Below are 24,999 nucleotides of genomic sequence, written 5' to 3' on the forward strand. Positions count from 1 at the left end.
ATAAAACCTAGGTCAAGCAGGGTCAGGATTGTTAGGCATAATGTACACACCACAGAATCAACACTTAGATCTCTCCCACATTCTAAGTTGACAATGTTTTAGTACTTGGAAGAGAGAGGCCTTTGACAGGTAATTAGGTCAAGAGGGTAGCATCCCGATTAATAGATTAGTGCCTCAGCCAAGGAAGGCTAGAAACCTGTTTGTGCCTTCTGTAAGGATACAGAACCAAGATACATGCTCTCACAAGGCTCTAGTGAGTGCCTTTATTACAGACGCTAGCCTTCAAAAGCACGAGAGACAAATTTCTGTTGTTTCTAAGTCATCTAGAGAAAGGCATTTTCTTTTAAAACAACCCAAATGGTCCAAAGCAGCATATGCTGGTTTGAATAAAATGTCCTCAATGTGCAAAGAGCGAACGATCTTGGAACACTCAGTACTAAATGGGATGTCTTCATCAAATTCCTTCCCTTGGGGCTCAGGGAGCTATGCAGAAGAGGACTAAGAAAGATTCTGAGCAACAGAGAAAGGACAACTCCAAGCGACCAATGTGTTCCAGATACCACAGGACTGGTGCACATATGAACCCACAGACTGCGGCAGCAGGAACAGAATCTGCACAGCTTCGAGCCAGATGGGGTCCTGGTACTGAGAGGGGGAAGTGGACACAAGCTCTTACCCCTAAAACAAAAAGCTATCCCCAGCTGACATCCACAAGGGAAGGAAAGGAAACATTAGTTTTCTCCAGTAGAGGCTCAGCAGGCAGATTAGCCATGTTTAAGAGTAGGCTCCATGCCTAGAAGTAGGTAGCCAGTACCAACCAACTTTGGTATTTGTAGACTTGTTTCACACTGCTGTGTTTGGGCAAATTTTTTTTTTAAAACTGGTATTGTGCTTGTATAATATGGTTTCTGATTTTCTGTTGTTAAAGTCTTTGGGGTGTGTGTGTGTGTGTGTGTGTGTGTGTGTTTATTACAATTATTCTGATTTTTGTTTATTTGCCTGTTTGTTTTCTAAAGAGAAGGAGGAAGATATGTCATGGAGTTGGGAGATGGGGAGGTGGCAAATATCTGGGAGCATTTGGTGGAGAGGGAACTATGATCAGAATATATTGTATAAAGATTTTTTTATTTAAAAATATATCTCCCATTGTCTCTGGCATTTGAATATTTGGTCCCTATTGATGCTGCTGCTTGGGGACAGGGGGTATGGCTTTGCTGGAGGCAGCATCTCATGGAGGCAGGCTTTGAGGATTTAAAGACTACCATTTCAAGTCTGTTCTCAAGGATTCCTATTTGTGGTTCAAGATACAAGCCCTCAGCTTCCTCCTCCTGCTGCCACGCCCATGCTCTGGAACCAGAAGCCTAAACAAACTCTCTGTGTATGAATTGCCTTTGACATGGTGCTGTATCGTAGCAATGGCGAAGAAGCGAACACACAGCATGTTCAATGCATGCCGTACAGTAAGCAGTCGATAATACTAATTACTATTATTGTTTAAGTTGTTTTGATGGGACAAATTAAACATGGGCTTCCCTTCACATGGATGATTTTCTGATTTTATGCATTGCAACGGATGTTTCTGAAGCCTATTAAACTTTACAAGTCTAAGGTGCTAAAAGATAGTTTTTCAGTGCGCTCCTTTTCCACCCACAGCTTGCAGCTATGAACTTGAAACTGGATGCTGGACTTAAGCATTAAAGTTAAGCTTGACTTAACCTTAATATTACATAGCTAGAAAGTCACTCTTCATATTTTATCTTCTTTACACAGGCCATGATAGTTTGGTGAACTGAAAAAAAAAATCTAAATTTTTTGTAATTCTTTGATTCTAAGTTTGAACAACTAAATCTTGTTCGTATCTTTTTCGATTTCAATTTCAATTCGTATGATCATTTGGCTTAGATGATTACATATACATGTAGTTTGTTTTAACTCTATGTACCTCCTGGACATCGTACAACTTCAGAGCTGGGCGAGGAGGAAGAAAGAGCACCGTTCTTTCACTTCTTCTGTAAAGAAGTAATGTTTTAAACGCTTTCCTGTTAATACTTTAACTGATAGTGAATTTAGTACCTAAAGCATGCCAGTTAACAATTAGGAAAGCATTATTGGTACTGTGAATTTAGTGATCCCACCCAAAGTTACTGAAAAACATTGAGAAAGATTTAAATGACATTAGGAATTCCAAAAAAAAAAAAAAAAAGAAGAAAGAAAGAAAGAAAGAAAAAGGTAAACATACTACAATAAAACTTGACAACACTGTATAGTTAAAGGTTGAAAATAAAAATTATTAAAGATTATAGAAGTAGATACACTAAAAATATAATAAGCTTATTTTATTAGTGGAGACTTCATTGCTTTCTATGTATTGTTACACCTGAATGAGTGAACGCTGAGTGCTTCAATTTCTGTTGCGTTTGAAAGGCTGCTCTCTAGAACTTAACGTTTGTTTGTTTGTTTTGTTCTGACTAGTGGCTGAAGAGCAGAAAGAGTTAACTGAGCATTTACAAAGCCATGAATGTGACTATGTGGCCATGAAAGACAAGGTCACAGAAAAGCTTTCATTTTAAGTAGAATTGGAGAATGTTTTTAAATCTTTTTTAAGTCAGTGCAGGAAATAGTAATTAGAACACCTATTCGTGCTTTGGTGCATTATTCATGAACTTAAATGATTTCCTTAAATAATCCTACATTTCTTAGAATCATCAGGACTAGTACATAATATTGCCCATTGACAAGCTTTTCACATCCCCCACGTTCCACCACAGGGAAATAGATGTGTCAATTACCCTCATTTACTAATACTCAGTACTCACGCAAGCAAATGGTTACCACTCAAAAGCAAATGACAGCCGGTGACATTAAATGACAGTAAAAGTTACAGTTAGGGGTTAGAGAGATAGCTGAGTTGATAAAGCATTTGCCTTGTAAGCATGAATGTAATACATTCAAATTCAGAGTGCCTGCATAAATGCTACATACGTGTAATGCCAGGCTTGGGAGAGAAACAGAAGGCAAATGGCTAGCCTAGTTAAACTGGCTAGATCTGGATTTAACTGAGAACCTCTGCTTCTGGTGGTTAATTTTAACTACCAACTACAACACAGCCTAGAATCACCTGGAAAGACAGTTTCTGGAACTGTGTAGATCAGGCTAGCCTGTGGTCCTATCTTTGGGGCATTATCTTGACTACATTAAGTGAGCTAGAAGACAGCCCTTCCCACTATGGCATAGCACTATTCCCTAGGCAGAGAGACCCTGACTATGGAGAATGTAAGCTGAGCTGAGCATATGAGTGTGTGCATTCATTTCCTGCGTGCTCTTACTGTGGGTGTGATTAGCTACTCCAGGTTCCTGCAATGAGAGACTACCCTGAAACTGAGAGCTGGAAATAAACCATTTCTTCCTGAGTTGCTTTTGCAAAAGAAATAAAACACACACACACATACACACCCCACACATACACCACACACACACACACACACACACACACACACACACACACACACACACACACACACACACACATACAAAGTATGATTAGGATACCAGAAAGAGCTGCAAACATCAATCTTCATAAACACACATTCAAACAATCTTGGCCCAAGATCAAGAGTTAAGCAACTAATTATCCCAAGTCTTTCCAAATGTGTTCTCAGCCATGCTTGCCACCTAACAGGGTTTTAAATATCAAGAGAAGAAAAATGTTCATAGTATCTTCAAAAAAATTTTTTTTTCTATTCCGGATGCTCATATGCCTTTCCCATTCACTTCCTCTTTTTTTTTTCTTTTAAGGTAGAAGGGGCCAAAAATGAAACTAAATATGAACTTAAAATGTTAAATATAAAAGAACAAATCTGATATCAAGTAAGGAAACTAAAATGTAACTCAGAAAACAACAGTGTATGAAAAAAACTCCTACACCCTTAGGGCATTGAGCTTACTTTTTGGAAAGGGAGAACATGCTTGGCGAAGGGTGGGTGACAGACAGTATAGACCATATATTGTATATATACAGTATAGACAGTATAGACAGTATAGACCATATTGCTTTTCAAATAAGCTTCTGTTGCTTACTGAGAAGCAGGAGGAATAAGGCCCAGCAGTTCTTCTACACAAGCAGTAAGGACCAAAGGAGACAGACACGTTAATCTGTACAATTAACAGGTTCTTCCACAGTAGTGTATGACCATCAGCTAAACTTGGAAAGGCGGCCTTTCAAGTGCACTAAACCATCTGTGGAGCTGCGTGACAGGAGGATTATGGGTACCGTTTAACACTGCAGCACTTCCTTCATCCTGGTGACCAAGGTGGTTCCGCAGCAAGTGCTACATTCCTTTACAATCTCAAAGTGATTCAAATCTTCTTATGATGACTGTCCTTTCTTCCTTCCCTCTCATTCTATAGTCTGAAGGTGCCAAGGTTTACTGCAGGAGAGAGAGAAAAGACTTGTTAGATAAAAGGCAGAGTAATTTAAATTACACTGCATTTGTTTCTTTGTCCTTGGATATTCCCTTATTCAGAGTTATGAGTGATCTAATTAACTTAAGATGTAGCCTCTTTATTCAAGAGGAGACAAACCCAACCTCATACACCTGAGAACTCCACTATCATACTTACAAAAAACAAGTTAACTTGTGGAAGATGACTATTATTACTCTAAAATCATTCCTGGGGCTGGAGAGATGGCTCAGGCATCAACGGATAGGCTCACAACCAAAATATAAAATGATTTCTGATTCTGCTTACTTAGTATGAAATTAAATCCTCCAATACATTTTTAAAATTTAAAAAGTACTTTAAAGAAAAGAGAGGCTTTGGAACATAAGCTCTATCAGAATTTATCTAAATTGAACACAGCTGTGGCATTCTTAATGTTCTTACAGTGTTTAAACATTAATGTAACAATATTAAGCAGGATGTAGGGATTACCAAAATATGTAAGTCTTGAAGAAAGGTGGCAAAATTATTTAGCTGTCTTTCACTATAAGTCCTTAGAAAAGAAAATGTACTTTAAGCAACTTTTAGTTTTAAAATAGAGTATAAAAAGTTCTCAGTGACAGACAAGTAACTTCCCAAGGGCAGGTGTTGATTACTCCTACCGTATCTGCCTGTAAGCCCCCCCACATTATTTTTGCTGAGTACCTTATTTTTGGACTTGCAGATGACCAAGTATAATAGACATAAAATGAAAACAAAGTGGAAAGTGATACAAATTGTGTTTAATTCAACCTTCTCATTTTAAATGTCTGGTCTGTAGATATGACGTAGCCAGGGCCTTAAATCTTTATTTGACTCTTAATGGAGAGTTTAGTCCATTTATACTTAATGTAAATTCTGAAATGCTTGGGTGTAAAATGTTTTTCCATTTAAATGTTTCCTATTCCTACTGTTTCTGTCCCTTTCTAGTTCTGTTTATTTTGTATTGCCTTAATTTCAGTAAAATATTTTTCAGTGCTTTAATTTAACAACTTAGAGATTACTATATGCATTCTCAAATTACCACAACTTAAAGTTAACAAGCAAATAAGAATCTTGAAATATCACCCATATTCTGTAATTCTCCCATTGTATATTGTAATCACAGATTAAACCACTATATACATTATAAAACCACTGTCAACTACCTTTTAACAAAACAAAAGAGATGTTTTATATGTATTACTTGAGAGGTTTCATCTCTTTTATAGAACCAACTTTCTATCAAATACTACAGTCTCTTAGTTTAAAAATTCTCAGCATTTTGATAGCGGATTTATATTGACGAGGAACTACCTAACTACCTAATTTTTCATTTGTCTAAATCTGAATTTGTTTTACCTTTATTTTCAAAGAATACATGTATTGCAAACAGATTTCTGAGGTGAGAGCCTTTTAAAGCTGGGTGGTGCTACTAAAGATGCTGGGATAGACTTTAAGGCTTGAGTCTGAGTCTTGTCCTGGTAACATAGTGAAACCCTGTGTCAAAATAAAGGGCTGCGGGATGCAGCTGCACAGTAGAAGTCAGAGAACATGTTTGTGGGACTGGTTCCATTCCTTTCATCTTTATCGGAGAGTTTGTGTGTGGAGGTCAGAGAAGAACATACAGGACTTCCTTCCTTCCTTCCTTCCTTCCTTCCTTCCTTCCTTCCTTCGTTCTTCATGGGTTCTGGGGATTAAATGCAACACAAGTCTTCAGGACTGGCAGCAAGTTTCTTTAACAACTGAGATATCCCACAGGCCTATTTCAAGTTTCTTAACCACACTTAAAACAGCTGATGTTTATGTTACTGTTTACTGACCTCAACATCTAGATGTTTTCCCTCTTATATGGTAACCTATCTATCTGTCTCGTCACATGCGACATGGAACAGTATGGAGAGTGCGCTGCTGTCAGTAGAGACTCCATCTTTCCTGAATGATGCCCATTTCTCTGCTAATGTGCAGTTAAATGCTGCCTGACACCCTGAGCTTCTGCAAAGTTGAGCTTTATTTTATCAGGGAGGCCATGTTTAAGTTTTCCCCTTAATTCTAGGATAAATCTTTAATGCCTTGGACATTTAGTACTTACTACTAAAGCAGACCATTTTTGAGCTTGAATTGAAAAATACGTTGTTTTTTTAAAAAAACAAAAATCAATCAATCAAACAAACAAGCAAACTCTATCTTCGAATCCCAAACTCCAAATCTGACCAGAAATATCTACTCAACAGCTTCCACTGTAGATCTTATTTCCCGTTAGATCCCAGGAGTGTCCTCTATTACCTGTGAAGGTAAGGGCCAGCCTATGAATTAAAATGAGTATATATGCAGGGTTTTATTTGTTTGTTTTGTTGGGTTTTTTTTTTTTTTTTTGAGACTCCCTGCTTCAAATTCCAGACCTTGCAGAGAGTTGTACAGGAGTAACCTACCAATGTAGGGTTAAACCTTTTTATTGTGTATTGTGTATGTGTGATAACACCTTTTTAGAAAATACACTCTGAAGCAGTGGTTCTCAACCTTCCAAAGGCTGAGAACCTTTAATACAGCTTCACATTTGTGGTGATCCCCCAAACCAAACTTTCCTACTGTTAGGAATTGTAATATAAGAAGTTCTGGAGATAAAAGTTTGCCAAAGGAATTGTGACCCACAGATTCTGAGGTAGTGCCACAAAGTTAGTAAGTTACTCTTAAATCATTCAGGAAATAAATTATTAGTATAACTTGTTTATGAAAGTATATATATATTCATTTCTAAAATGACTGAAAAATAAGTATTGCTGTGGACAGTTATTTACACTGGTAATATCTGATGATTTATATGTTATATTAGATGTCGGCACAAATTATTCAACAGATTCCTTTTACTTACTCATCTTTTAGCCAACCACATATAAGTAAATTATATATTTAGGACTTGCTATGGTTAAAGTCAATATAAAGACAAGAACTAATTCTGTTTGAAACATATTGAAAACCAGGTGGTAGGGGCACACACCTTTAATCCCAGCACTCTAGAGGCAAAGGCAGAGGCAGGCAGATTTCTTAGTTTGAGGCTAGCCTGGTCCACAAAGTGAGTAGTGAGTTCAGGACAGCCAAGGCTTTCAAATACATTTTCTATTCTAATGAGCCAACTGAGATATGTGGAAGGCATCCCAGAGGAGCAGGCAACGATGAAAGTAAGCTTTGGTCCAGGATGGAAAACTAGGAGTAGAAAATCCACAATCTTGTAAGTTGAAATATAACATGAAGCTAAAAATCATAAATGATAGAGATCTTTTTGTTCATTAGGACAAAATCAACTTAATCACAAAATAACGGTGATGGTTAACAGTGACTGTCACGTCAACTGGACAGGTCTAGATTCACCTTGGAGACAAAACTGTAAGGAAATTTCTAGACTCTAAATGTCTGTGTCATCATTTTAAAGACTGGGGTCCAGAACTAAAAGTGAACTGAACACCAGAATTCAATTCTCTCTCCTTCCTAAAAGAGCAGGCCAGCTGCCTTTGTCACCATGCCTTCCTGCTACAGTGGATGACACCTTCAGAAGTGAGACAAAGTAAGTTTGGCCTTCCTTAGGTAGCTTTCATTGGGCATCTTGTATTGATAAAAGTAACTGATATGGTAAGTAAATTTGGAGGAAGTATATGTGCTAATTTCAGCACACTAACAGGCAGCACAGAGGAGAGAGACAAGGTGCATGCTGGTGACTAGATGAACTAGATGTCACTACCCACTCTCTAGCTGGCTGAGAATGCACAGGTGTAATGTTTTTGTCTGGGTTGTGTGTGTTTGTGCACACACAAATGTATGCATGCTTGAGTGCATGGGGGGGTGAGTCAGGGAGACAGACAGATGTGAGAATTTTGGTTTCTTTAAAAACACAGAAATATTGTAAGAATAGGTTTTTCACTTTAACCCCAGGTGTGGGATGTAAGGCTGCGTCAGTGTGCCTAGCAGCTGGCTATGATTTGCCTTGTGCTCTAGCAGAGTCATGGTTTTGCAATATTATTTATATTGCAAATAACTGCAGATAGTTTCTGCAATTATGTGGCATTTGGAATTCTGGGGACTTTTCAGAGGGCATAAAAAGGCTAGGGCCCCAGAGAGGCAGTGCTGGTCATTACTCATTTAGGAGGTTTGGTTTCTGGTTGGTAGTAGTCATAGTGGAAGAGAAAACAAAGAGAAAGAAATTAGATTCAGGGATCTCTTTCTCTCCTACTTAGTGTTAGGGAGTTGAAAGGGTGGAATAAGGGTGAAGGGTAGAAGAAAGAAGAACCCACAAAGTAGCAAAAGACAGCTACTGACAGGGACAAGAGAAGAGAGAAAGAGGGACAGACACGCTGACTGGTTCACTATGTGGCTCAGGTTGATATCAAACTCTACAGCTCAACCTGAGTAGCTGAGAATAGGACACATGCCTGAGAATAGGACACATGCCTTCGTGTCCAGCTTCTCACATAGCTTTTGCTACTATAGTATCTCAAAGGCGTGTTTACTTTACTGTCAAACTTGATAGTAGGGGATAGTTTTAAATAAAAATACCAAAACTGAAACACAATGTATCCAACATCTGGGGAATCCAACATCTCACTGGGAACTTTCATCACACAGAGCAGACATAGTCAAAGCCATGAGCTAGGAGCCAACCAGAACTTACCACCTATTTATTTATAGTCTACAAGCTAAAAATAGCTTTTATATTTTAAAACAATTGAAAAAAATCAAAAGGAGAGTATTTTGAGCATAAAAATTATATGAGATTTAAAGTCCATTATCTATAAATAAGGTTTCCTAAGGACACAGCCAGTTCTTTTGTTTATGTTTCGTCTACAGTTGCTTTTGAACTCTATAAGGACAAGGGTCAGCAGTGATCAGAACACAGTAAGTTAACTGCCTACAAAATCTCCCTTTATAATTAGTGTTTGCCAATTCCTGACATAATCTAAGTTCAGTTCAGTATCACGTATCAAGACCCTCTAATTTAAGAGGAAATATGCTTTAAAATGCTAATGCCCTTTGTGGTTTTTATTTGTTTTGTTTTTTTGTGGGCTCTTTTTTTTTTGTTTGTTTTCTTTATTTTGTTCTGTGTTCTTTGGATAGCATAAGAGAGTGAGAGTGAGAGACAGAGACATTGCAGGGAGGAGGGGAGAGTGTATGAGGAGGGAGGGGACATGGTCATAATACATTCTGAGAAAAGAATTAAACTCTAGGTCAAATAGTTTACTTTAGTCCTTACCCACAGTCACTCTATTCCTTTATACGTCTAAGGAAACATTAAATAGTATTTTTTATATTTACAGTTATTATCCAATAATAGTAAGTCAGTTTTGTACTCAAGAAAACCTTTTTGTTGATTTATAAAATTTATTAGGCATGATACATCATTTTCTACTGACCAGTTCTGATTTAAAGTTGTAATGGGCTCTGAGTTGAAATGTAAATAATATTTCCCATAGCAGAATCAAGATTATTCATAACAATAGCGTGTAAAAAATAGCTTTGGAACTTGAGAGCTTTGGAATTTTGCAAAGGTGTTATAACTCGGTCTAGAATGATTGCACATCTGCTTTCGACCACGAGGGAGTAAACATGTCTGGAATGATCTTCCCACTGCAAACAAGCACCACATGTTAAAGCAAACAGGAAAAGACCATTTCAGACACAGGCGTGGGCACCACGCATGCTAAGAAGGAACAGGTTCCCCCGCAGGAAGTGGTTTCCACTGCGGCGCAGTGAGGAAGAACCAAACAGAGCCTTTCAATCCTGCCGACCTGAACTGAACATGAGAGAAGGCCGATGTGGCTGAAGATCAGGTAGCAGAGCTGCTGGGCGGGCGAACGGGTTCCTGAGTGTCAACTACACAAATACCCGTATACAAGGATAGTGTTTCCAAAAGGATGAGAGTCCATGGAAAAAAGTTACCAAGGAATAAAAACATAGATTCTCAAAGCTGGCACTGGGCAGAAAATTAACAAATTTCCTCTAGTATGAAGGGAATACAAAACAACCAGGAGAACCACAGATGGGCCACATCACAGGCAAAAGTAGCCTTGGGGGTGAGGGGTGGGGTTAGACCACTCCAAACACGTATGGAAGGCATCTGGGCGTAGGGAGTCTACAAAGGAACAGACTAGTGTGCAATTAGCAAGTTGTCTTCTAGGGCAGTCCAATGTTCTTTAAAGAAACAAAATTTAAAACCTATGAATATAAAATTCACAGCTATTTGTCATTATGAAACTACTGGATATTTTAAGAGGCTGTAAAACTGTGATTCATAACTAGAAAAATATCAATCTGGAGACACTAAGAAATGAGAGAATTAGCAGGCAACAACAAATAAAGTCATTCTTCACTTCTGTTCTTTCTGTAGCCTGGGATATAAGCGAAAACAGGAGTATGGTGAGTGTAGGTGAATTTGAGGATTTTCAAAGCAAAACTTATAAATAAAAATGTAAGGTTTAAGAGGAAATTGCACGGAATGGACAAAGAATAGTTTCTATTCTGAAGGAAAGAGACACCCATGAACTTACAAGCAGGACAACAAAATGTATCCAGAGGGAAGTGCAGAGATAAAGAGGGGAGAAAGACTTTACAGACAGAGATGGCTCAGGGAGTGAAGGAACTTGTCACCAAGCTTGATGAGTTTGATGATCAGGACTCACATGAAAGAGGACTCCATAAAGTTACAGTTATCCTTTAACCTTAACAAGTATACTGTAGCGCGCGCGCGCGCGCGCACACACACACACACACACACACACACACCCCAAAATCAAAAGAAAACCCCCAAATTAACATAGTAAAAAAGACCACTCTTGTAAAAACTGTCATGAGGAACGATGTGATGTCACGTGAAGGAAAGAGATGCGCTGTATTCATAGAGCAAGAACCAGAACAACAAGAGCCAAGTGTGTAGAATAGAAAAGAAACTGATGGTGCCCAAATGAGCCACGAGAGAAACCAAATGGAATCTAAAAGCAGTTATTTCAAAGGGATGATTAACAGCAAGCAAACTAGGAAGGGGCCAGATTCAATACAAATCCTATTAATGTACTAAATATAAATTACATGTATTATCTTTAAATAATGTGTATTTATATAAATTAAATAAGTTAATATATAAGTATATTAAATAAGTTGATATTTTTATATAAATTGAATATTTTTATTGAGCTAGAACTAAATCCAAAGCCTTTTACATGTTAGGCAAGTGCTCTACCACAGCTTAGATTTCCATCTCTAAATATTTCACTTAAAAGGCACAGAAGTGGGTCCTGGTGATGCATGTAAGAGGAATGGGCAGTAGAATCTTGAGTTTGGGGCTTGCCTGAGCTACAAAGCAAGATCATGCCGTTACACAAAACAACAACAAAATCCCCAAGTAAATAAATAAGACATATAAAAAGTTTAAGATCCAAATATATGTTATCCTCCTTCCCCCACACCAAAAATAAAGCAGGTTTAACTTAGAAAGACAAAAACCCTTCAGCGTTAATATGCAACAGCCCCATTTATATCAAATATAGTAGAATACAATCACTTATTGTCAGAGATTGAAAGGCATTTTAGAGTCTACAAGAAAATGTATTTTAAAGGTGAGAAAATCCTAAGTATGCCGGCTATAATTCCAGAGGTGCAGAATGAGAGAAGCAAAGCTCTCAGAAGCCACGGACAGACTCCAGGACAGCGAGGACACTGCATTCCCCATGAACTGAAAGAACGAGAGCTCTGAACGCACAGGGGGAGATTCGAGCAAAGCCAGCATCACCAAACACGATCCACAGCAGCACAATGACCTTATGATGACCAAGGCTCAACAAGAACAAGGCTGTACAAAACAGAAGCTCCCCAAAGTCAAGTCAGAAAACAACAAAAGAAAGATTCTACAAACCTCTAAACATTCAGAAATCGAGCACAGACTTCCAAAGTAATCTATCTATACAGTAAATGAGAAAATCATAGGAAATTATAAAATTATTTGAGTCAAATAAAAGTGAAAATCTAAAACCAAAATCTGCAAGATACTTCTTAAAAGATGTTCTGAGCACATTTCTAGTTTTTTCTACTTTTATTAAGGGGTTAAAAGCCTAAAAGCAATTATCTAAGATTCTATGTGGGTGGGAGAGAACTAATTAAATCAAAGTGAATGGACAATAACAAAAAATAAACAAATAGAATAGCCAGCTGAAAACCAGACAAAAATCCATGAAACTAAAGACGAGTGTGAGAATTCACGACACTATAAATCTGTGGCCAGACTGAACAAAAGACAGACATCCTTACAGGAGCGAAGGATAAAAAAGAATCCATTAACAATAATGAGGCTGACACTCCAGGAGCACCACAGAGAAGCCCTAAGAGAACTTCAAGTGAGAATGTAAGCCCGGGATTTAACAGAGGAAGTGTTCCATGCTGAGTTCCTGAGATCTGCACTAGGGATAGAAGATGGTTTATTTACAGTTTGGCAAGCGCTTTGTTTACAGCTACTCACTGGAGGTTCCACAGGCTGCCCCCCCACCCCCAGCAGACAGGGGTAAGGGGCAGTGCTACATAAAGGGATAACAGGACAGTGACAGGATAGGTCTACAGCAGTGTTGGCTCCAGGAATCCAGGCATGAGGAAATGCCACAGAGCTATATACTCATTTATACCAGTATTAGCTTTTTGCCTTTGATATTAAGTCGGATGAGCTGTAACATATGAAGTGTCAATGCGCCTCTATGCATTATGTAACTTCCTAATGTGTGAACTGGTTTACTTACATTATCTACAAGTAAAAATCTTTCTACCCCTCCACCCTCCAAGGCAGGGTTCCAAGACAGGGTTTCTCTGTGTGGCTGGTCTCTAACTCAGAGATCCACCTGCCTCTGCCTCCTCAGTGCTGGGATTAAAGGCGTGTGCCTCTACAGCCCACTAAACATCTTTTTCTAAAAAAGAAAGTCACAGGAAAAAACAAATCAAACTGAACTGACTACATATTGTTTGAATCCAACTACATAACCTAGAAAGGTGTAACTATGGAAACAGAAAAAACAAAACTAAACAATGGGAGAGACCAGAGGGATGACTAAACAGGACACTGAAGATCTCAGGTCATGAAAGCGCTGTCTGACATTATAATAAAATACACATTACAATGTGTCATTATATATTTGTCCAAGCTAATGGAATCTATGGTAAGAATGAATCCTAATAAAACCAGGGATTTGGACTCCCTGATCTTTTTAATAGTCTTTCATTGTCCTTGTAGATCTGCAGAACAGCCACATTTCAGAATACCTAATTTTGAATCAAAATGTTCTGATCATGTATAAAAACAAGCAAAGCTGGAAAGATAATTTATATAATTTCAATGCAAATGTATTCATATGTGGGAAAAACAAACTGTAGTTAATAGCCTTAGGGGGTTTTGTTTGTTTGTTTATATTTGGAGTTGGAGCTACATTTTTCATTTTTAAAAGGCCCAAGAGCAAATGATTATCTATTTCAATAACTTTCAATTGTATGCAGCAGAATAATCTTTTAAGTATTTGTGAAAATAATCTAATTTCACAATGAGAATTAAAAAAATAATGTGGCATAGATGGTACCCAAATGCTGAATTATTATTTTGAATATTTATACTTGATACTTTTTCCTCTGATAAATTCAAGTAACAGAGCAACTGTTTATAAAATAAGCTGCAAAATATAGGTCAAGAGATCCTGCAATTCTTGTTTATTACCTATCTTTCTATTTCTGAAAACAGGACTCAACCCTTTAAATTCTTCCAACAATAGTAAGATGTGGATGATGTCCTCAGTAATACTGAATGGCTTAGCTGTTAAGTGCATCTGAAAGAGGGGAACCAATAAAGATCTTTCTCTAACTCCCACTGCCAAAAATCTCTTCACCATGGGATCAGGGAGCTTCAAAAACTATGGCTATCACTCGTTATAAGGAAGATTATATTAGGATGATGTAAATATTATACTAGTGATGCAATTCAACTACTAATGGTTAAGAATGTTTAAAAGTCACAAACACTAAAGGGCACATACAGAGATGCTTGGACTCAACTGCCAGATCCTGGGCTCATGTGATGTGAAATCTTAATCAAACAGGGATGATGTAACCTGACTAATACTTCCCAGGACAGAGCTTTAATTGTGCCTTTATTACAAATTAACTATATAATCTAGGATAACTTGCTTTATTTTATATCTTAAAGATAAAGCCTAATATGAAGCATGTCACTTGGCTAGTATGATATGAACATGCTGGCCATGTTAAATGGCACAACTGAGTTTAGCACTTAATAAGTACTTATGAGCACCGGCTTGCCTCACTAGCCTTCTAAACTTTCAGAGAACAGAGGACGTTTTTCTCTCTTTGTAACTCCAAAAAAAGCTTCCTTAAATAAAATGTCCTATCTCTCTATCTTGGCCGCAGCCCAGTCAACACATCTGTCTGAATCCTATTGTGACTAAGAGCTTTTGACTTTAAGCAATTTGCCAAACCTTACAAAACTCCCATCATAGAATGAAGACTTTATCTAGCTTTCTTATCATCCTGTCTGTCCTAGTCACAGGTCTCCCACAGACACTGTGAAAAGGGCACGCCTCTTTATCTTTGTCCTTTCCCTGTTACCATGGTAAGGCTTGAAATTAGAAGATTTAATGTTAGGATAAAGCAGAAAACTGATAAAAAGTGATTCGAGACAGGAAGAAAAATGCTACATTATGGAAAGGGGGAAAAAAAGCATATTTGAGTGGCTCTAACTTCTTGCTTCGAACTCTTTTGTAAACCAGCAGAACTCACATTCTTTTCCCACAAGAAGATGAACTGAGAAATACACATAAGTGAAAGATGGGTGACTTACTCTTCTTTAATTTATTATAGGCATAATCAAACCTTTGCTTCCTCTACTTGAGAGACAATTGATTTTGGTTTTGGGTTTGGAGATAAAGATCAAACTCAGTACACACTGTGCAAGTGCTTTCTTGTGGAATTGGTTGGCTTTTCTGCATCCATTTGCCTTGAAAGCCAGGTTGGCCTCAAACTCAAAGACGTGCTTGTCTTTGCTTTCTGAATGCTGAGATTAAAGATGTGGACTAAAGATGCCTGGCTGGTCCAGTTTCTGAAGCAATAAAATAGTCAAGAGGTATTTTAGTTGGTTAATAAAACAAACACCCGAAGAAACTAAATGATATAGGCTAGGTAACTAGTAAGTAATCATTTTCTTTAATGTAAATAAAAATTGCTCTTTACTTTAAAAAATACATTCAAAGAATAATGTACCTTTGCTAAAGATTATTGAAGTATCCAGAGGCTGCACGTAATAAATTGTAGATTTTACAAAAATCTTTCTAAGACTAACTTACAGAAACAAAGAATGAATGTTAAATTTTTTGGAACCAGGAGAAATCAGGGATGGGTCCACCAAGAAGGACAACTATGGACCACATATCTTAAAATGCACAAACATAAACCAAGTTTCACATAATTTTATTTGAGTCATGAAACCCTAGGTGTATATGTTGTATATCTCTAAAACATTTTAGTAGATACCAGGTAAGCATATCGAATTTACGTTATAGTATTTGGGAGCTCTTAAGCAACTTTGGAAACATGAAATACAAATTGTGAATTGAATAATGAAGAAACTAACCAAGAAAGGTGAACAGAAACATGGAAAGCCCCTTTGCATTCAAGACAGAAACACCTAGTACCCATGCTTAGTCATGAAATGACCACACAGAATTTGCCATCAATCTGGGCTTTGGGAACAAAGTACCTTTTATAACCGAACAAACTAAGAGGCTCTAATGTAATTTGGTAAGTGGGTGATTAAGGGGAATCTAAACATATAGATATTCAGTGGCTAACAGAAAAAAGTTATACAGCTATGTAAATATGTGAAAAGTCATACAAATTTCATCTTTCTTATCTACCGGCTGTATAAATACAAAATAGAAAAAAAAATCCACCCGACTTATAGGGTTGTTTTAAGAATGAAATGATAAGAACTAAGTATTTGATGGTGTCTACCTACCAGTTCGCACTTCTAGGTGCTTATGAAAGTATATAAACAGTCCTTATCAAACTTAGAAAGCAACATCCTGTCTAGTATGTAGTACCAAGCAATCACATGCTATTCACAGTGTTGTCAAACATACTAACCAGGAACCCACATCTCCCCATCTCATCCCGAATGCACCATGAAGCTGTAAAAAATTGGTATTTTTAAATGAACTGTTTTATTGTGTCAAGCATCGGCACACGTCAAAGCCTTTGGTGATAACCAGTCACACACAGAACAAGCCAAGGTTCAACCCCAGAGTAGACACTGATGCACTGTAAATTTCTCCACCACCTCGCTCATGCCTTCATGCTCAGTCTCATGGTCCCTCTCCTTCACCAGGCACGTCAGTCACAGCGAACCACGGATGCACCGCAAGCACTACGTCCACTGAGCCATTTCTCTAGTTTTCCCACCCCCTTAAAACCTTAATATGATGAAATTAGGGACTTGAAATCAGCAGCAAACAGGAAAAATATGGCAAGCTTAATTGTAGGTTTATTTGGGGCCTTAACTACAAATCGTTTGCATTCTAAATGCAGTATAAATAAAGTATATCAATCTTTAAGCATGCTACCCAGAGTACAGAAGAAAAACCTATGGGACATTTGCCATGAGAGGTAAAGATTAAAGCCGTTTATCAAAAAATTAGGAAAAGAAATAAATGCTTTCACAGAAGAATTTACTGCTTGCAGTGAAAAGATACTATTTACCATAGCCTAAAGGCAGACATGTAAATCAACTATGTCAAGTTGAACCATCTCCAAATGCTATAAATAAAAATCTCTTATTTTTTATTTTAAACATAGCTCGATAAGGTACAAAGTTCATATCTTCTACACAAAGGATAAAGGGGATAAACATATGCTGGGCGTCATGGTCAGATTTCTAATGCTGTTATAAAAATAGTATGGCCAAAAGCAACTTGAGGAGAAAAAGGTTTATTTCAGCCTACAGCTTGTAGTAGGAAGCCAGAGCAGGAACTCAAGGTAGGAACCTTGAGGAAGAAGCTGATGCAGAAGCCTGGTGGAAGTGGAGGAAGAAGGCTGGAGAAATGCTGGAGGAATGCTGCTTACTGGCTTGATCATTTTGAATTCTTCTAGGAACCTAGCTGCATGGAGTGGGATGAGGGTGATACCACCCAAAATGGACTGTGCCCTCCCCTATCAATCACTAATTTAAAAAATATCCTACTAGCTGGCCTATCTATATTCTAAGAGAATTGCCTCTCCCCAAATGACTCTAACATGTGCCAGATTGACATAAAACTAGTGACCATACTGGGCCAATATGACCCAGCAGGTAAAGGTGTATGCCAAGCCCAGTTACCTGAGTTAGACCTAAGGGACCCACACAGTGAAAAGAACCAGTTCCAAGTGGTCCATTGACCTACATGTATGTGGTGTGACCCTGCCCCACCTCCAATAAATGTAATAAACTTTAAACACAATTTTAAAGAAACACAAATACCAATAGCTACAAAATTATTTTGAGAGGAAAATTCAGGTGGGTTTTTGTCTTCTTACTTTTGACACTGCAGATGCCATTTTTTTCAGCTTTGCAGAAAATTCTTTTAAAAAGATATAAAACTGAATGACACTTTCAGTGTAACACCCTATGTCAGAATAGATGGGTAATTCTCATCTTTATTAAAAACACCTCTACTCATATGAAACAGAAATCACTGAATGAGGTTAAAAATCTTTTTGAGCAATTGCATTCAAGTATGATAAAACATGTATGCTTTCATCCAAGTTTTCAATTATGAGATTTCCTTGCACATAAATACCATTATAAAACAAATCTCAGCAAGGGAGTGGGGCATAAGAAGAAAGTGGCAGTCCACCAGCGCGACACTGACAGCTGGCTCTGCAAGCTCACTGTGGATGGCCGTCGTCCAGATGCTGCCAGTCAACGTCACGTGCGTTGCTTCAGTGTCCTATGATATGAACAGCCTCCTCCTGACTCAGGTTATATGAAATTGTTCACAGAGGTGAAACTGGAAGTTATTAGGAAATGAGCCACACATTTCTTATGGACACAATCTTGAGTGTAAGCCAGGACTGATGTGAGGATAATTTATTTAAAAGGTACATTTTATGTACATACACAGCTACCTCGTGTTATTACGATACTAATAACAACTCCATGCTCCTGCGAAATGGGGAGATGGCTAGTTTCCTACGAGCTGCTGATCTTATGTGTGTGTCTGTCCAAAGATGTGTTCGTCCATACACACTGCTGATTCACTAACACCAAACCCATAGCCAGAGCAGACCGCATGTCCGAGCAAAGGTGACACAATCCACCTTTCTTCCATAAGGCCTGTCAGAGTTTTCTTCAGTAAAGGATACTAGGTAATACTCCACCACATCCCTCAGGAACATTTTAAACAGAAAATGATGAACAAAAAGCACAGAAAAAAATTTTTTTGACTACATGGCATTAGTAGATGGTAAAAAGAATAGTTGTTTACTGTGTGGGAACTAAAACAGAAGACAGAATACCACCTTGTTTGATCTCAGCTCAGAATTAACCACTCTAGGTGATTCAAAGTCTTTCTCAACATGTACATGAATACCTCCAAAAACACTGTAAGTACCTATTTGAGAACTACCGGTACATTTTAGTACATAGATGGAAACAGAATCTGAGAGAGAACTGGCTGTGCATGGACATGTAGCCATATGTGAGCATTTGCCATATCTTCATTCTGGCGTATGGAGTACCTCTACCTGAAGGCCTCAATTACAAATCAAACTTAACCAAATTTATCACCTACCCTTACCCAGATAAATTTTCTGCCACTTTTCTTCTTCATTGACATTGCTATACTCCCTTGGGCTATTCTGTGGGTTACCCCCCTTCTCCATATCCGTATTGGGCACCAAATCATGGATTCGTACTGTAAAATATCTCCTAAGGCTTTCTGACATACTAAAACGATCAAGGGTTTCATTATCATACGCACCATTGCTATGACTCTGGCTTCATGCGCTCTCTAATGCTCTAAAATCACAGGCTGTAATATTGTTAGCACTTTCTTTCTTTTTTTTTAATTTGTGCATTTAAAGTGTTATTTATTTATTTGTTTGTTTATTTATTTATATTCGAAATTTTCTTTAGTTATATTTCAAATGTTAGCCCCTTTCCTGGTTTCCCCTCTGGAATCCCCCTATCACATTCCCCCTCCCCCTGCCTCTATGATAGTGTTCCCCAACCACCCACTCCCTCCCATCTCCCCGCCCTGGCATCCCCCTACAATAGGGCATTGAGCCTTCATGAGGCCAAGGGCCTCTCCTCTCCTTGATACCCGGTAAGGCCATCCTCTGCTACATATGTGACTGGAGCCATGGGTCCCTCTGGTGGGTCTGGTTGGTTGATATTGTTGTTCATCCTATGGGTTTGAAAACCCCTTCAGCTCCTTCAGTCCTTTTTCTAACACCTTTATAAGTTCATTGGAAACCCCATTTTCAGTCCAATGGTTGGTTAAGAGCATCTGTTTCTGTATTTCTCAGGCTCTGGCAGAGCTTTCAGGAGACAGCTATATCCGGCTCCTGTCAGCATGCACTTCTTAGCATCCAGAATAATGTCTGGGTTTGGTGTCTGCATGTGGAATAGATCCTTAGGTAGGGCAGTCTCTGGATGGCCTTTCCTTCAGGCTCTGTTCTACACTTTGCCTCTGTATTTCCTCCTGTGAATATTTTGTTCCCTCCTCTAAGAAGGACTGAAGCATCTACTCTTTGGTCTTCCAATTTCTTGAGCTTCATGTGGTCTGTGGATTATTGTATCTTGGGTATTCTGGGCTTTTGGGCTAATATCCACTTATCAGTGAGTGCATACCATGTGTGTTCTTTTGTGCTTTGGTTACCTTACTCAGGATGATATTTTCTTTTATTTTCCTCTTTCTTTCTTCCTTGTTTTCCTGATTTTATTGGATGTATTTATTTACATTTAAATGTTATCCCCTTTCCCAGATTCTCCTCCATATCCCTTATCCCATACCTCTCCCCATGCTTCTATGAGGGAGTTCACCTACCCCCCCCACCCCTTCCCACGTCCTCACCCTGATATTACCCTACACTGCGGCATTGAGCCTTAGCAGGACCAAGGGCTTCTCCTCCCATTAATTCACAAAAAGGCCATCCTCTGCTACATGTGCAGCTGGAGCCATGGGTCTGTCCATATCTACTCTTTGGATAGTGGTTTAGTCCCTGGGAACTCTGGTTGGTTGGTATTGTTCTTATGGGGCTGCAAGCCCTTTAACTCCTTCAATTCTTTCTCTAACTCCTCCATTAAGGACCCCATTCTCAGTTCTATGGTTGGCTGTGAGCATCCGCCTCTCTATTTGTCAAGTTCTGGGACAGCTATATCAGGCTCCTGTCAGCATGCACTTCTTGACATCAGCAGTATTGTCTGGGTTTGGTGGCTGTATATGGGCAATGTCTAGCATGAATTCTGGACACTCCCAGATGAGTTCTGAGCTTTCGTCTTCATTGTTTCATGCCACAGGAAATGAAACCAGCTATACCTTATACCCACACTTCATTACGGAAAAGACTGCTTCCCAAAATAAAGTCAGTGTTTTGTTGCAGTCACATGTGAAGCCACAGCTCGATTTCAGAGTAGGATATGAAAAACAAAATAAGTAGGTTAATAGGGAACTGTTAAGTTCCCAGTTATCAGTTAACAATGAATGAACAGTGTTAAAGCAGACCAAGGTTCTGAAGCACTCCTTGGTTTCATGATGACAAGGGAAACAGCAAAACCACCAAGTACAAGATTCCCTGAACACCTTGGCCGGCTTATGAAGAACAACTCTCAGAGTGACCTCCTGACTCATCTGCACGGGTCACAGGGGAAGTCACAACTAGTCCTATAAATAACTATCTCAATGGTATATTCTCCAGGTTTTAACTAAGCTCTACACCTCTTCAACTAAAAGAATGTTACATTAAAATAAGCATACGGTGTGTAACATAAACAAGAACTGATGCTAAAGGGGGAAAGAAAAAAAAACATCGACAGCTGGAAACCACTACATTCTCTCTGGAGGTCTCTAGTGAGAACCGGGAGAGCCTCACAGGATTTGGAGACAAGTGGTTTCTAGAAGAGCATTGTCCTCTCAGTCCTCTGAAACTCAAGAACTTTAACTTATTAAAGACTCACCATATTTTCTGACTCATCTGTGTAGGCTACCCTGGCATTATGCATTGAAATGAACTCATCACAATACAGAACACAGCCCTGAGACAGACTGTAAACCAGCACAGCGTATAAAGCATCGTGAGGTTACAGCAGGGAGCTACAGAGATGACTTAGAGGGTAAGGGCACCGATTACTCTTCCTGAGGATCCTGGTTCAATTCCTAGCACTCACCTGATAGGTCACAACTGTCTGCAGCTCCAGTTCCAGGGGATCTAACTAACATCTTTACACAAGCATACACGAAAGCAAAAATACCAACGCACCAAGGGGGGAAATAAAGGAATGAGAGAACTTAGTCTCCAAACCCTGGATGAGACGTATCTGACAGTTGTATCTGAAAGATGAACCAATATTTCAGTGAGTCAAAACTGTCAGGAAGGTACAAGGAAGCTCATGTCTCACATCCATAGCCACCCAGGCCATAGGCGTTTACTTTTAAAACAGGACAAATCTATCTGCGGGATGGGAAGGAAACAATAAGTCTTTCTCCACAATGAAAATTTGGAGAACCTGGAGTAAATACTACAAAGATAACTTGTAAATGTGTTGTCAACATTTACAAATGTTGCTACATTTAGCATAAAAGTGAAACATTTAGCATGAGGTTTATTTTAGTATTTAATTTTATAGATAAAAGGGGAAGTATACAAACTTAAAGACACTGGTTTTTTGAAATACTTTTTACTTTCTGATTTAAAAACTAAAGAGTGGAGGCTGGAGAGTTGGCTTAGAAGCTGAGGGTGCTCTGCTCTTGCAGAGAACAGGGTTCAGTTCTCAGCATCCACATGGTGGCTCAGACCATCTGGTAATTCCAGCCAACCTGGGTTCTAGTCCTCTGCAAGAGCAGTTTGTACTCTTTAATTGCTAAGTCGTCTCTCCCGTCTCTCTACTAGGTTTTTAACCTAGAAAGTCCTAGAGGAATTTTTTTTTTTGCAGAATTCAAAATGTACAGAATTCTCAGACATCATACTTTGTAAACTGTAACAAGACAATAAACAGTAGCAGGTATTCATTATGACCAAGTATGTTGACAAAACAAATGTTCCACACATTGCAATTACTACTGGTCCTCACTTTCTGCATGTGACAAATTCCACGAAATTATTAACTAAAAAGAAAATAAATAGGACGAATCTAGATTAGTAAAGTAAGGGGACTGTAGAGGGGCGAGTCAGATGTTTAAAAAAACTCTACAGTTTGTTTGTTTCAGAAAGGGTCTTAGCATGTAGGCCTGGAACTCATTATGTAGACCAGGCCAGCACTGAACTTAGATGTGCCTGCCTCTGTCTCTAATGTAGAATTATTTCATCGCACACGTGGTAGCACATGCCTTTAATTCCAGCACTAGGAAGGCAGAGGCAGGTGGGTATCTGAATTACAGGCCAACCTGGTCTACAGAGCAAGTTTCAGGACAGCCAGGGACACACAGAGAAAACCCTTTCTCAAACAAAACAAAACAAAACGATTTCTCCTATGACAGTTAAGTATAAATGAGGTAATATAGCAAGTCAATCGCTTTGCACTTGGTAAGCACACTGTGACAGCTTCGTAAATGACAACAGGCTTAAGATGGGAGGCAGGTACCGCAATGACGTATGCCACATTGTCTTAAACTGTGCCGAAGAAAAATGAGTCGTCAGTATTGAACGATTGTTATGTTCTTTCCCTCCTTCATGTGGCTTCTAGATTAATTTGACTTTTGTGCTGTATTCATACACTTTGCTGCGTAGAGAATAAGACTGGAACAGTGCGGGCAAGAAAGTTACTTCTCTCTCAACATTTCACAGGGATACTTCCATTTTTGTTACTATAGTTTAGGCTTCCTGATTTTAAATATTAAAAACAGCCATCCTGGCATGGAGGTGCAAGCCTGGAATTCTGGGACTGGAAAGGAGGAAGTAGGAGGATCATAAAGTCATGTCGGCCTAGACAACACAGCAAATTCCAGGCCAACCTGAGCTACACAACGAGACCGCGTGGCCACAAAACAAAGTAATAAAAATGTCAGCCATTTTAAATAGGAAACGCTTGTGCTACTATTTGGTTCGCTCAGTTCCAGCTGAGCAAAGCTCATGTACAGCAAGATATATTCTTGGTTCAACAGTGATCAGAAGAGAACAGTCATTATCGTTTGTTTTTCTAGTATGAGAAACATAATAACCTCAACAGTATTCACCTCGACTTGTCTTCCTGTCATATTTATTGTCTCTGAAAAGTGTCATATCTCTTGTTTAGCATCCTTAATTCCAACTTCAAAGAGAACCAGTAAACTGTCCTTTATCATGACTCCTACCAGACTCCTAGCTGCCAGATGAAATATAGTGGCTTAAATGGTCCTTTAACGATATCTCCTCTACGTGGTTATAGAGAAGATGTGTCAGCAGGCAAGAACACATACTGCCTTTACGGATGACCTGAGCTCAGTTCTCAACATCCACACCAGGTAGCTCATGGTTGCCTGTGACTCCAGCTCCAAGGGGGAATCTGAAGCATCTATAACATCCTTTCTAAGATAAGCACTATGCTTCCTCTCACTGGTGGTTCCTAGGTTGTAGACAGTCAGAGAAAACCATGCATGTGTATATAAAATGAAAGCAAATGAAAGTGTATGCTTTTGAACTTCCATGTATTTTTTAAAGTTATTTTTAAGGTTTTCAATAAAAGTCCTTGTGAGTTGGGAATGAGAGGAAGAAATGATTAAACATTCGATTATATAAAGAACACACAGGAGGGAGGACGGTGAGAAACGGGAGATTGGGATGGTTATGTTCAATATCCAACCTGTATGAACAATTCTAAATTCAAACTTTTAAATCTGCAGCCACTGAGAAATGAATGGGAGCAGATAAATGGTATACATAAAGTTTTAAGAAATTTATTCAATACTGGGCACTGTCTTCAATTAATGAGGTCAAATTTCAGTTCTTTCCATGCCTCCAAAACCTCTCTCCTGAATGGTTTTTGGTGTTATCAGGCTATGAGAACTATACCTTCAGGGCACTGGGCATCAGCATCTAAGGCAGAACAACCAGATGAAGAAGGTGCTGGTTGACACCTGCATCCCTTTGCACATTCCCTCCGATTCCTCAAGGAGCCGCCAAACTTTCAAAAACTCAAATACAAAGTTCCAAAGGTTGTCTGCATAATTTCTCTCTCTCTCTCTTTCTCTCTCACACACACAAATCTGTCACAATCTCTTCTAAATTGATCTTTTTATTATCTTAGTACTTCCCTGTATAAACCTTCCACTTTCATCAAAGTCTGGG

The 24,999-nt window shown here is 38.7% G+C and overlaps 1 protein-coding gene across 2 annotated transcripts in view; it reads right to left on the minus strand.

Annotated features, from left to right (window-relative positions):
- The window catches only part of PEAK1 (pseudopodium enriched atypical kinase 1), a 202,176-nt gene that overhangs the window by 104,489 nt on the left and 72,688 nt on the right, over positions 1-24,999 (minus strand). For both annotated transcript variants that reach the window (XM_080930101.1, XM_080930102.1), the window contains exon 3: positions 4,271-4,427. The gene's annotated coding sequence lies outside the window, so the exon portion shown is untranslated. The remainder of the gene's footprint in view (positions 1-4,270; positions 4,428-24,999) is intronic.

Source organism: Micromys minutus (assembly GCF_963924665.1).
Source record: "Micromys minutus genome assembly, chromosome: 16".
In the NCBI taxonomy this organism is placed as follows: Eukaryota; Metazoa; Chordata; class Mammalia; order Rodentia; family Muridae; genus Micromys; species Micromys minutus.